The sequence below is a fragment of the Mus pahari genome, chromosome 6, assembly GCF_900095145.1.
Source record: "Mus pahari chromosome 6, PAHARI_EIJ_v1.1, whole genome shotgun sequence".
Lineage (NCBI taxonomy): Eukaryota > Metazoa > Chordata > Mammalia > Rodentia > Muridae > Mus > Mus pahari.
In genome coordinates, this window is record NC_034595.1 from 35,731,398 (window position 1) to 35,743,452 (window position 12,055).

Consider the following 12,055-nt stretch of genomic DNA (forward strand, 5'->3'; position numbering starts at 1 on the left):
CCCAGTCTCCAGATTAGGTTCACTGGTGAGCCTTCCAATTCTGGATTGTAGTTCATTTCAAATATAGTCAAGTTGACAACCAGGAATAGCCACTACAACATGTTTTAAAAATCATTAATTAATAGCCACCAAATTGTAAGGAAATATAAAAAAATAGAAAAAATTTCATCATATATTTATATATATTTATGTATTAAAAAACCCTCAAAAGGAATATACTGCTTGATTTTTATTTTTTCCATAAAAAGCCAGAATGATCCTCTTAAAATATGGTTAGTATATATTGCTAATACAAGCATCAGGAACTGAACCCCAGTGCTGTTCAACTGTGTCAAAAGTGAAACCAGGGAACATGTAAGCCAAGAGACTGACTCTTTTTTTTTTTTTTTTTAAATCTCCTGATAACTTTTAATTCAATCCATGTTAATCAATATATAAACTAATATTCTTTTTGATCCTAAAATTGTATTTTTTTTTCTAGAAACCAATTTAGATTTATTGATCTGTTGCTAATAAGGATGACAATGTATATCAATGACTATTACTTTAGCTCTTACTGTATGCAAAGGATTGAAAGAGACTGACTCTTAAGGCCATACATAACTAACAGAACTAGACAAAGTGCTCCTAACTCTTAAATCATATTGTCTTGGTCTCTTTACTCTAAGTGAAAGATACTAACTTAATTCCATCCCTAAGTCTTTGAAAAGCAAATCTGGTAATTTAAAAAGAAAAAAGGAGTGTGAAATAATATTGAATCTACCTTAACTTTAGGAACTAAAAGTAAATTAAAATTCTACATTTGATTATATGAAAATTAAAATTCATCATTTGATTATATGAAAGATATGCAGGTAAGACAACAAACACCTAACCCTGGAAGGTTTCATCTGTCTCCAAAATACAGGTGGGTAAGAAAGTAGATAGAACTCTTAAACGCCACTGAGTCCTTAGCTAGTCTGGGCTTTGAGAATATGCATGGATATTTCAGGTTTTAATAGCTGAATGAGGACATTTTGAATTCTCTTAAAAGTCACCTGATTATTAAATAACAATGTTTATTTTTAAAACTAACAATTTGTTGTGTCTTACTATACATTACACTGTCCTAAATGTGCAGCTCTGATGTCTGTGAGCTGTGGGCCAAGTATTCTGTTTTCAGTTCTATAGCAGAGAACACTGATTAGAAATGTAAAGAGATACCCACATCGATATTCTGTTTTTGTTTTTCCACCTGATTCAGGTGTCCATTGAGTGATATATCTTAAATGTTGGGGGAGTGGTGTGTCAGAACCGGTTTTCTGGCTTCTGTTTTGTCCATAGCTTAGATTTGTTCCGTTGTTAAAACTGTCCCCCACCCTAAATGGTGTGACACATACTCATGCATAAACTTTTAAAATGAGCATATTTGTGTTTATATTGTTTTCAACATTGCCAAGGTGCTATGGGAAATTAAAATTAAAAAATTAGAAAAAAAATAAAATTATTAAAAAACAAAAACAAAAAAACCCAAAACAAAAAAAAAAATCACAAATTGATGTTGTATATTGAAAAATGTATTCTGTGAACTCATTGAGATAATTGTATGTTTTTTCTTTCTTACTACATTATGTTAAATTACATCAGGCTATGGCCTGTGAGCTAAAGATTTTTACATATTTGAAAAATTGCAAACAAACATAAAACAAAAGAGTAAGTAATAAAAACTGTTCATGGCTCAGTCCTACATGGAGTGGTGGTGTCTTAGTCCTTTCTTTGGTTGCTGTAACACCACAGGCTTGGTAATTCATACAGAGATTTCTTTTCCAAGTTCTACCATGAAGGTGAGGCATGTAGTGAAGGCCTTTCTGCACCATCCAGTGGCCGAGTGCAGAGTGGGAGACAGCACAGGTGCAGGAGAAAGGGAAGGTGACCCAATGTTCTTTTAAGGAGTTCACTTCCATGACAACTAATCTAGTCCCTTAATAATGACATTAATCCTTTCATGAGGATAGCGTCTCCATGATCCAATACCATTAAAGAGTTTCAGTTTTTCAGTATAAGCATGTTGGAAATTAATTTTCTAACACATTTAAATGTTAGTAAGTGGAAACTATACAAACAGTATAACAAGTGAAGTTTGTGGTAAGCAATCAGGATTAAAGACAGAGGCTATTTCAGTATTGGGAATAAGGAGGCAGGAATGGAAGTCTAAATAGCCCATTGGAGCTTGCAGACATGTTGTAGGCTAGAATTGATAATCAAGACAGGAAAATTTGAGCCTTATAACTCATGACTTAGACAACATCCATTTTCATGGCACTAGAAGTCAGGCGGGGCTCCTGTGAAATGGGCTCTAGAGAGCATATTTACTGGACACATGGCAACTTGGCAGCTGCTCTGGGGACTGGATAGGAAATATGTCACTAAAGCACAGACTCCACAGTCTCTTCACACACAAATATAGAATCTTAGTGTATACTACCGTTGTAATTCAAGGATGATTTAGCTGAGAAATTATCTTGAAAGTGGTCTTGCTTTTATATTCCTATAAAGAGCCTGGAGATCATTAAGCAAGGATGCTACTGTAGGGTAGAGAACACAGAATTTAGCATCACAAGTCACATGATTGAACATCAAATGAGAAAATTTGTACCTCAAGTGGTACAAATATAAAAGGTGCTGGTCAAGTCTTTAAATATTATAAAATATAATAGTAATTTCTTATATTAGTTAATTATCAGGTATTGAAAAACATTGGAAAATAAAAATCATTGACCTCCACAGATACTTGTTTATTTTGTAATTTTATTACTTTTTTATTATTTTACTTGTTTATTTTATTCTCAGTTAAATTCTTGCAAGTTGAATCTAAGAGCACATCAAGTGATTATCCACTATGATCTAGTAGACTTCATCACAGGGATGTAGGGATGGCACAATATATATAAAGTGATAAATGTATTACACTGTATAAACAAACTGAGAGAAGAAGAAAAACCCCACATGATCATCTCAGTCTTTGATAAAATACAACATCCCTCCATGATAAATGTCCTGGAGAGACTAGGAATACAAGGGGCATACCTCAATATGACACAGAGTGATTTACAGCAAGCCCACAGCCAATATCAACCTAAATAGCAACAAACCCAAAGCATTTCTACTAAACTCAGCACCAAGACAAGGCTGTTCACTCTCTCCATATTTATTCAGTATAGTACTTGAAGTCTTAGATTATTAAAACAACCGAAGGACAATAAGGGAACACAAATAAGAAAGGAAGAAGTCAAAAGTATCTTTATTTGTAGATGGTATGATTGCATATATAAGTGACCCAAAAAGCCCTACTAGGAAACTCATGCAGCTGATAAACACTTTTAGCAAAGTGGCAAGATCCAGAATTAACCCCCAGATCAGTAGCCTTCCCATATAAAAATGACAAATGAAAAAAAGAAATTAGAGAACTGTTGCCTTTCACAAAAGCCTCAAGCAATATCTCAGCACAATCCTACCCAATCAAGTGAAAGAATAAACAGATGACATATATACATACAACAGTAACTGAACTCAGTGTGTGTTACACACATGCACACACACACACACACACACACACACACACACACACACACACACACACCCCAACTATCGAAGAGGAGGTTGTAAATTTCAGAGTGGGTGGCATATAGGAGGAGTTGGAGAAGGGAGAGGGAAAGGTAGAGGTGATGTTAATATAGTGTGTTCTTATGTAAAATTCTCAAACAATTAATTGATCATGGTATATATAGTGAAGTTTGTTTCAGCTATAAAGAACAAAGTCAGGTTTTCAGGACAATAGATGCAACTAAAGATAATCATTAAGTGAATAAGTCAGTCTCACAAAGACAAACCTATATCTTCTCTCATTTGTGGGTCCCAGATTTCATAATATATAATGCACACATACACACTCATATATACATATATAAATTTATAATGAATGTGTGCACACATATATGTGTATAACATGAAATTAGAAATAAAACTGCATATGGAGACAGGAGAAGTAGCAGGGAGGCGAAAAAAGAGGGTAAAAGAGTGTGCACCCCAAAGTAATTCATATACTTGTGTGAGAATATCCTTATGCAACCCAGTCCTGTGAATATATGTTAATGAAAAGAAAAAAAATATATGAAGCAATTTAAGCATCTTTTAATGGACACACCCAGAGTATAATAATAATGTCTGTCATATAATTCATTTTCATGAGAAAGGATTATTACCATCATTACTTAATTTAGAATCTTATCTTTTTTTAAACTTTAATCCCGTATGTTTTTATCTTCCTAACCGGTTACACTATTGAGACCTACAGGGTAGCCAATTATAGTTGAAGGTCAAGGAAGAAGAATTAAGAAAGCAACAGTGTTTGTATCTCTTTATAAATAATAGCTTAGCAGAAAATTCAATTTAGAAGCTGAAAGATTGATAAAATGACACTCTTAGTTTTTTTAACCTGAACAACAGAAAAACACATACTAAAATACAAAACCTGTCTTCTTAGTTTAAGCTTAGGACGTATGTTGTTGTTTTCAAAGTGCATATTTTCATAGGTAACTAAATATTATTTTCACCCTTAAATTTGTTCTCAGTTGTTATTTGAAATTAAAACTATCACTTCTTAATTGAGTGTTTTGATTAGATTACTTTTTTTTTACAGCAGGGCAGCAGGAGTCAGAATGCTGAGGCTCTGCTTTGCTTTGGAAGGTAGAGATGAGGGATGTGAGTTAAGGACCATCCTTTAGCATCTGGGCTTATGGGTTTATGGATTTGCCAATCAGGAACAGTTATTTGGATTAATTAAAACTTAGTTTTTTTTTTTAGATAACAAAATAAAAATATTAAAAATCCTTCAAAGTATATTTATGCAATATTTTGTCTCATGAATGTGCTACAATGTGCTTAATCATAGTCATGTTGTAGCATTTTTCACTATTAAAACTTCAGAGTACACTTTCTGATTATCCAACACCAAATAAATGGTCTGCTCTAAAAACATACATACCAACATACATACAAGAAACAGTAGACAGACTCAGCAGGTTGTATGTATGCATTTAGTTCCCTCCCTCTCTTTCTTGCTCTCCCTTCCCCACTCTGTGTGTGTGTGTTTTTCTGCCTGTCTTTGTGTCTCTGTCTGTCTATGTATAGAAGAAGCCATGAATTTGAAAGAGAATAGTAAAGTCTATGGAAGGATTTGGAGAGAAGGAAAGGGAACGGGAAAATGATGTAATTATATTATAATGTCAAAAACCACGAAAGTAAATAAAAACCCCTATTCTGATGCAATTAATTTGGTGTTTATGACTTTAATCCCAGCACTTGGGGACAGAGATAGGCATCTCACTGTGACTTTTAGTCTAGCCTGCTGTAATATTTCAAATAAAACAAACACTTCAGATGAGCATAAAGTTAATTATATACTCAGAAAAGCTCTCTTAAGCAGGGGAATTACTGAGTCAAAGTTACTAGTATACTTTTTCCTTTAAATCGTTGGCTAGGGCCTTTATTTTAGGTCCCATATTTTTCTTCACATGTGTAAGAACACCCCTCTAATCTCATACTTATTTGCATTAGGTATTCATATTACAATACTGGAAGCAGCACATCAAAATCAAGATCTTCCAACAGACCAGAAAAGCATGTTGTCTCATTTTCATTAATCACAAAAAGGAGCAATGTGTTCCCCCCCCCCCCCCTCCCCCCCCCCCCCGCCCCGCCACTCCCGGGAAACTGGTTGTTGTTCATCTATTTTTATGCAGTGAGTTTGTTACTTTAGAAAAGAGATCTGATGCCATTGAGCCTGTATGCTCAGGTCAACATGATACAAAGACTTTGCATTATTTTAGTTGGCAGTCAAAACACGCGCAGATGAGTATTATAGCTGCCTAAGCAAAAAAAAAAAAAAAAAAAAAAAAATTAAAAACCTGGATGTTATTCTTGCTGAAGTTGCCTTCTATACAAGTTAAGCGTGATTGTCTTTCCCCTCTTCATACCTTTAAGGAGTTTTTATGCTGAAAAATTACAACCCTGATTTGTTATGCCTGGAGATCTTCGTATTTCACATTTGAAAAGAAGAAATGATTCACACATACTTGAAGAGAAACTCGATAAGCATAGCATATTTTGCATGTTATGGGAGGGTTTGCCTGCTAGAATAAGGAGAATCCCTGTATGGCGTGTCACTTCTCAGAGGTTGCTCACATACAGAAATCCTACTAGCAGTGAGCATGCCTTTCTCGATCATGCCTCCTAATGAACTGACGCTAACCATCGTGCCCAGGAGTGCCAAGCCTCCCAGCCATGGCATAATTAACCAGCTCAAATAGCACAGAAGTTATTTCTGAGCTTTACAAGAAATTGTACAACTCATGATCAAAAGTAACAACTTTTCAGTGAAAAAAAGGAAACAGGAGACCCTGAGCCCCCCCCCCCAGCCTTTTCTCCTGTTGGGTTGTGGACCCCAGGCCTCATGCATGCCAGACAGGCGCTGTACTTCTGAGGTACACAGCCAGCTGAACAAACTGGCTTTTCCGTTTTCAAATCATATTCAGTACACACACAAACACACACATACACACACACAAACACACACACATACACCCCATTCTACAATGCATATACATCCAGGTGTAAGTAGATATGCTACACAAGTTTACATTTTATAATGTATGTTTATATACTTTATATAACATAACTTATATAGAGTGCAATTATATATTGTACTTATATAGATTTTTCAATAAGTAGATTTGTATAATTTGTAAATATGTATGTGTGTCTTAGTGTCTCTATTGCTGCAACAAAACACCATGACCAAAAAGCAAGCTGGGGAGGAAAGAGTTTTTGGTTTCTACTTTGAGATCATAGTCCATCACTGGAGGAAGTCAGGGCAGGAAGCCAAGCAGGGCTGGAACCTGGAGGCAGGAGCTGAGAAGCTGCAGAGGGGTGCTGCTTACTGGCTTACTTCCCATGGCTTGCTCAGCCCTGCTGTCTTATAGAACCCAGGGGCACCAGCCCAGGGATGGCACCACCCACAATGGGCTGGGCCTTCCCCCATTGACCACTAACTGAGAAAATACCTTATAGCTGGATCTCATGGAACCACTTTTTCAACTGAAGCTCCTTTCTCGATGATGACTCTAAATTGAGTTAAGTTGACACACAAAACCAGCCAGTACAATTGGGTGTGCATATGCTTGTCATTTAAAACTTATTCTGTGACATATTTAGGCATTGTCTTCATTATATATACTTTTTTATGTGTGTCATTGTTTTGCCTGTATGTATATGCATGTGCACCATGTGTGTACGTGGTGCCAGTGGAGGCCAGAAGAGGGCATTGATACCTCTAGAACTGGGGTTCCAGATGCTCGTGAGCCACCATGTGGATTCTGGGAACTGAACTGAGGTCTGCTGCAAGAGCAGAAAGTGCTTTTCACCCTAGCCCATTTCTCCAGTGTGCATGTCCAGTTTTCTGTCACTTCCAACAGCTAATGTTGTGCTGTCCCCAGGGGTGGCAGGTACCTTTATTCACATGGTCTCAGCTGGATCTTTAGAACCTGTCTTAGATAAAATTGTGAATATTACAGAACTTTCCTTTTTTTTTCCCTGTAATTTAGATATACTTTTTTTAGTACACAAAAAAAGCCAATTCTTGTGCAAATCTGGTTGATTTCTTCAAAATATTTCTTAAGAAAAGCCCTTTGATAGTGTGTATGTGTGACTTGGCACTCTTCGTGAGTCGTTTACTGTTTCCTGTATTACACTGATCTTAATACTCTGATTAGAATAATTATTTCTATAGTCTTTCTGCTTCCCTCTTCCATGATGTTCCCTGAGACTTATGTGAATGAGTTCTGTTGTAGATGTATCTGTCGGTGCTGATCTCCACATAACCCATTGATCGATGCGTTATGACCTGTTGTGGTTTTCTATAATAGTTTCTATTTGCTGTAAAAAGGCACTACCTCGGTGAGGAGTGAGAACCACATTTAGCTTTGTGTGTAAGGGTCAGTTTTAGAATGCAGCTAGGAATTTTGCTGGGTCAGTAAAATAACGGTATAGATTCTCTTCTAAGATCTATGACCTCACTAGCCCTGGGTACGAGGCTAGGTTTCTAGACATGATTTACCTCCTATTGAGTGTGTCTTCAGTACAATTAACTGTTGGGTATCACGAAGATATGAGTACCACTACTGCACCTTTAGAAAAAATATCTTGCCACGGTGGTCACTGCCATAATTCATTGGCAGCATAGCTTGTTGGGACTATGGTTGTTACCCTTCCTTGGCAACTTACTTTATGATACTGTGGAAGCCATACTGCAGGAAGGAGGGGGAGATCCAGCTTGGATTTTCTGACTCCTGTGCCCCAAGTGTGTGATATCTTCAGCCATAGGGGATTATCTTCAGCCAGTGAGAGGCAAGCAAGAGCAAGAGCAGCGCCCTGTATTGTTGTGGGAGTCACCTGGCTGCTCTGAACAAGTTGGGTGAAGGTTTCGTATACCTAGTGCTGTTGAGGGTTTGGCTCTGGTGGGGAGCGTTTCAGCTCAAGTGGCATAACCTCATTAAAAAATATATGTATACACCTATATGTATTATGTATAACTTTATGAAATAATAAAATAACATAATCCCTTGGGACTTTATTAATACCCTTGGTATTATTGGTCTTTCCTCGCTCATTTTCTTCTATACGGACCTCTTCCTTCCTCTCAAATTGGAGCCCCTGCCTTCTGTTTTTTCCCATTTAACCTTTTTTAATCCCCAGACTCTGCAATTCCTCTCTGTATTTCCCCTCATGGTCACTTTTTACTTTTCTGTGTTTTTTTCTTTTTTAACTAGCACAGGAGAGGTTTGAAGAGGGGACATGGACATGGAGGGATGAGGGAGAACAGGGAACAGAGAATGATGTAATTATATCTTAATTCAGTATTCAATAAAAAGAAAGGTTCCTTCTAGTGTACTTTCCCTCTGAGGCTGTTTCCTCTGAGTACTCAGATCATTGCCAGGATTCCAGCGTAGCCCAGGGTACTGTTCGGAGAGTGTTGTTATGTACATAGCTTTGAGCCCTCACGCTCACTGGCTCTTAAATTTTTTCTTTTTTCTTTTCCTCAATACTCAGACTTTAATGATAGTGATCCGTTTATTGTTCTTAGAAAAGTGATATTAATTGAATAGATTTGATTTTTTTCTCTGTTCTATTTAACTCTTTCAAAATTACCCTTTTGGTATGAAAACAGTAAAAGAATTAAATTGAATGTTTCCTTCCCCTTCTCTGACTGGATCTCGGATAATACTTTTCCAGTTCATGCTATTAGAAATACAGTCTCTAATGTACCATGTTTTCAGAATTCAGATTACTAAAGTCCTTTCCCTTAAACATACCAATTATATGGTCGATAACTAAAAGTATAGACATGGGTTAAAGCGATCTGGCAGAAGGCTGATCCTACCATGAATTCAGGGACTATTTCTTTGATGATGTAAAGGGTAGGTGACTGTCATCCCTAGGAGCCTCAGGAAGAGCTTGAACCTTGTCAATGATGTAGCCACTGTAAGTAGGGCCTTATGTTCTCTGTAATCCTCAGAATTCCCTCACACATAATACATATAAATCATAAATAGCATCATAGTATAAGGATGAAATGTTCTCTAAAGGCACATATGTTTGAGTACTTGGTCTTCTGTGGCTTTTGTGTGTCTTTATGTTTATATACTCTGCTCTTTTGTTTTAGATTTGTAAAATTTACGTTTCTCTTTAGAATTTCTAATGGTATGTTTTATATCTTTTAATCTATTGTTCTTTTCTATAACATCTTTAGGAAATAGTTTGTTTCTTTTTAAGTTGTAGTCTGCTACTCTGTGTTTATGGTGGTTCGAATAGGTGTGCCCCCATAGACTCCTGTGTTTGAATGCTTGGCCCATAGGGAGTGGCCATTTTAGGAGATGTGGCCTTATTGGAGTGGGTGCGGCCTTGTTGGAGGAAGTGTGTCACTCTGGAGGTAGGCTTTGAGATCTTATATATGCCCAAGCCATGCTTAGTGGGACAGTTTCCTGCTGCCTACAGATGAAGATGTAGAACTTTCTGTCTCTAGCACAATGCCGGCCTGGATGCTGCCGTGCTTTCCGCCATGATAATGGACTGAACCTCTGAACCTGTAAGCCAGCCCCAATTAAATGTTGTCCTTTTAAGAGTTGCCATGATCATGGTATCTCTTCACAGCAATGAAATCCTAACTAAGACAGTGTTTAACAAACAATAAACTAATACTTATATCCCCTTCAGTTTATTGAATACTCTTCCTTATATCTATGTCATCTTTCCCATTTTTTCTTTTGATCTTTCTTTTCATGTTGGATGCTATAGAAGATTATATTAAAAAAACCCAACTACAACAATATTTGTGGTCCTACAAGAGCTCCTTGAATCTTGCAGCTTCCTTTATGACACAGATCTGTTTCCCTTTGTTTGAATTCCTGTGAGTTCTAATGAAATAACGCATCATGACTTTTGAGAATTCCTCTTATACAGCTTGATTCATATCCTCACTATTTGACTTACTTCCTTGTTTTTCATTCCTCTCTTTCTCTTCTCTTAATCTTTCTCTTCTTTATTGAAACATAGCTATCATTCTCTGAAAATGCTTGAGTCATACTGTAAACTATGAATACATGTGTTCAGCTAATGGCCTAGCTAAGGTCTGATGCAACAAACTACTAACAATAGCCAGATATGTGAATGAATCTTGAGATGATTGTATACTGGCCTTCAGCCACACTGTGCCTACTATTGAGAAGTGTATAGCACTCTCTGTTTGCTGTGTTCTGTGTTCTGATGGATAGGGAATGCACACGACCCTAAGAAATAGTAGTTTGACACCAGTACATTTTGGAGTAATTTGTTATGTAGTCCTAGTAACTGGTACAAAGGCTTTCATCCAATTTATTGGAAGATTTATTCGGGCATTCACATTTCCGAATGAAGGAATAGGAGAGCTAATTGGGGGTCCTTTGTATGTAGGCAAGTCTTGGTGACTGATTGGTTTGTTTTAGAGCTAATGAGCTGTGAGTTTGCTTATAAGCGGCTGATGACTCCCAGAGAGTGTGCAAATTTCCTCCTTGGCACCAGCATTCAGAGCTAGTTGCTTATTTAGCCCTTGGAGAATGCTTCCAATTTCTGTTAGTTTGTTTTGTTTTGTGGAGTAAAGCCACCAGCCCTGCACAGGTTTATGTGTTTGTGGTGGGATCTCTATGATTGGGGGGAATGGAAAATAGGTGGTTGGTCATTCTGAGTACAGCCTTTCTTTTCATTTTTGTTCTCTATACCTTGATTTACTTCCATCTTACATTTCTAAACATCAAGTTTTCTCTTTCTGCATAAATCTTCAACAAATACTGTAGCTGAAGACAATTTCCCTGCTTCTGACATAGAGCTTGGTACAAAGATGAGCTTGAATTGGACTCTTCTTGAGTTAGTTTATGAACTACAAATGCTTGTTTATTTAAGTGTATGTGTGTGTATGTGTGTGTGTATGTGTGTGTGTGTGTGTGTGTGTACATGCCATGTGTGTGCATGCCCACGGGGGACAGAAGAGGGCATTGGATCTGTGTGAATGATTATGATTTGAATTTCATCTTATTTTAAGATGATCATAAATTTGAGGAGATATGTAGTTGGTGGTTGTGTAAAGTGTGAAACATGTCTTGAGGGTGTGAAAGTAAGAACAGACACACTTGGAAGACCCAAAGATAAAGAGGAAGGGAGGAGAACAGGACTGAGAGAAATCTTTCAGATGTTAAGAATTCATGGGAACTCTTTAGCAATGTTTTATAACCAGAGATCCTAGACAGTGGCTTTTGAGTGTGCTGGAAAGCTCTTAAAACATTTCTGTTTATTATATAGTCTTGTTCTATATGCAGAAACTATTTCTGTTTATTATATAGTCTTGTTCTATATGCAGAAACTATTTCTGTTTATTATATAGTCTTGTTCTATATGCAGAAACTATTCCTGTTTATTATATAGTCTTGTT

General features: G+C 36.8%; 1 protein-coding gene across 3 annotated transcripts in view; it reads left to right on the forward strand.

Moving 5' to 3' along the window:
• Positions 1-12,055, forward strand: part of Ccdc171 (coiled-coil domain containing 171) — a 317,157-nt gene that overhangs the window by 166,643 nt on the left and 138,459 nt on the right. The window lies entirely within an intron of this gene.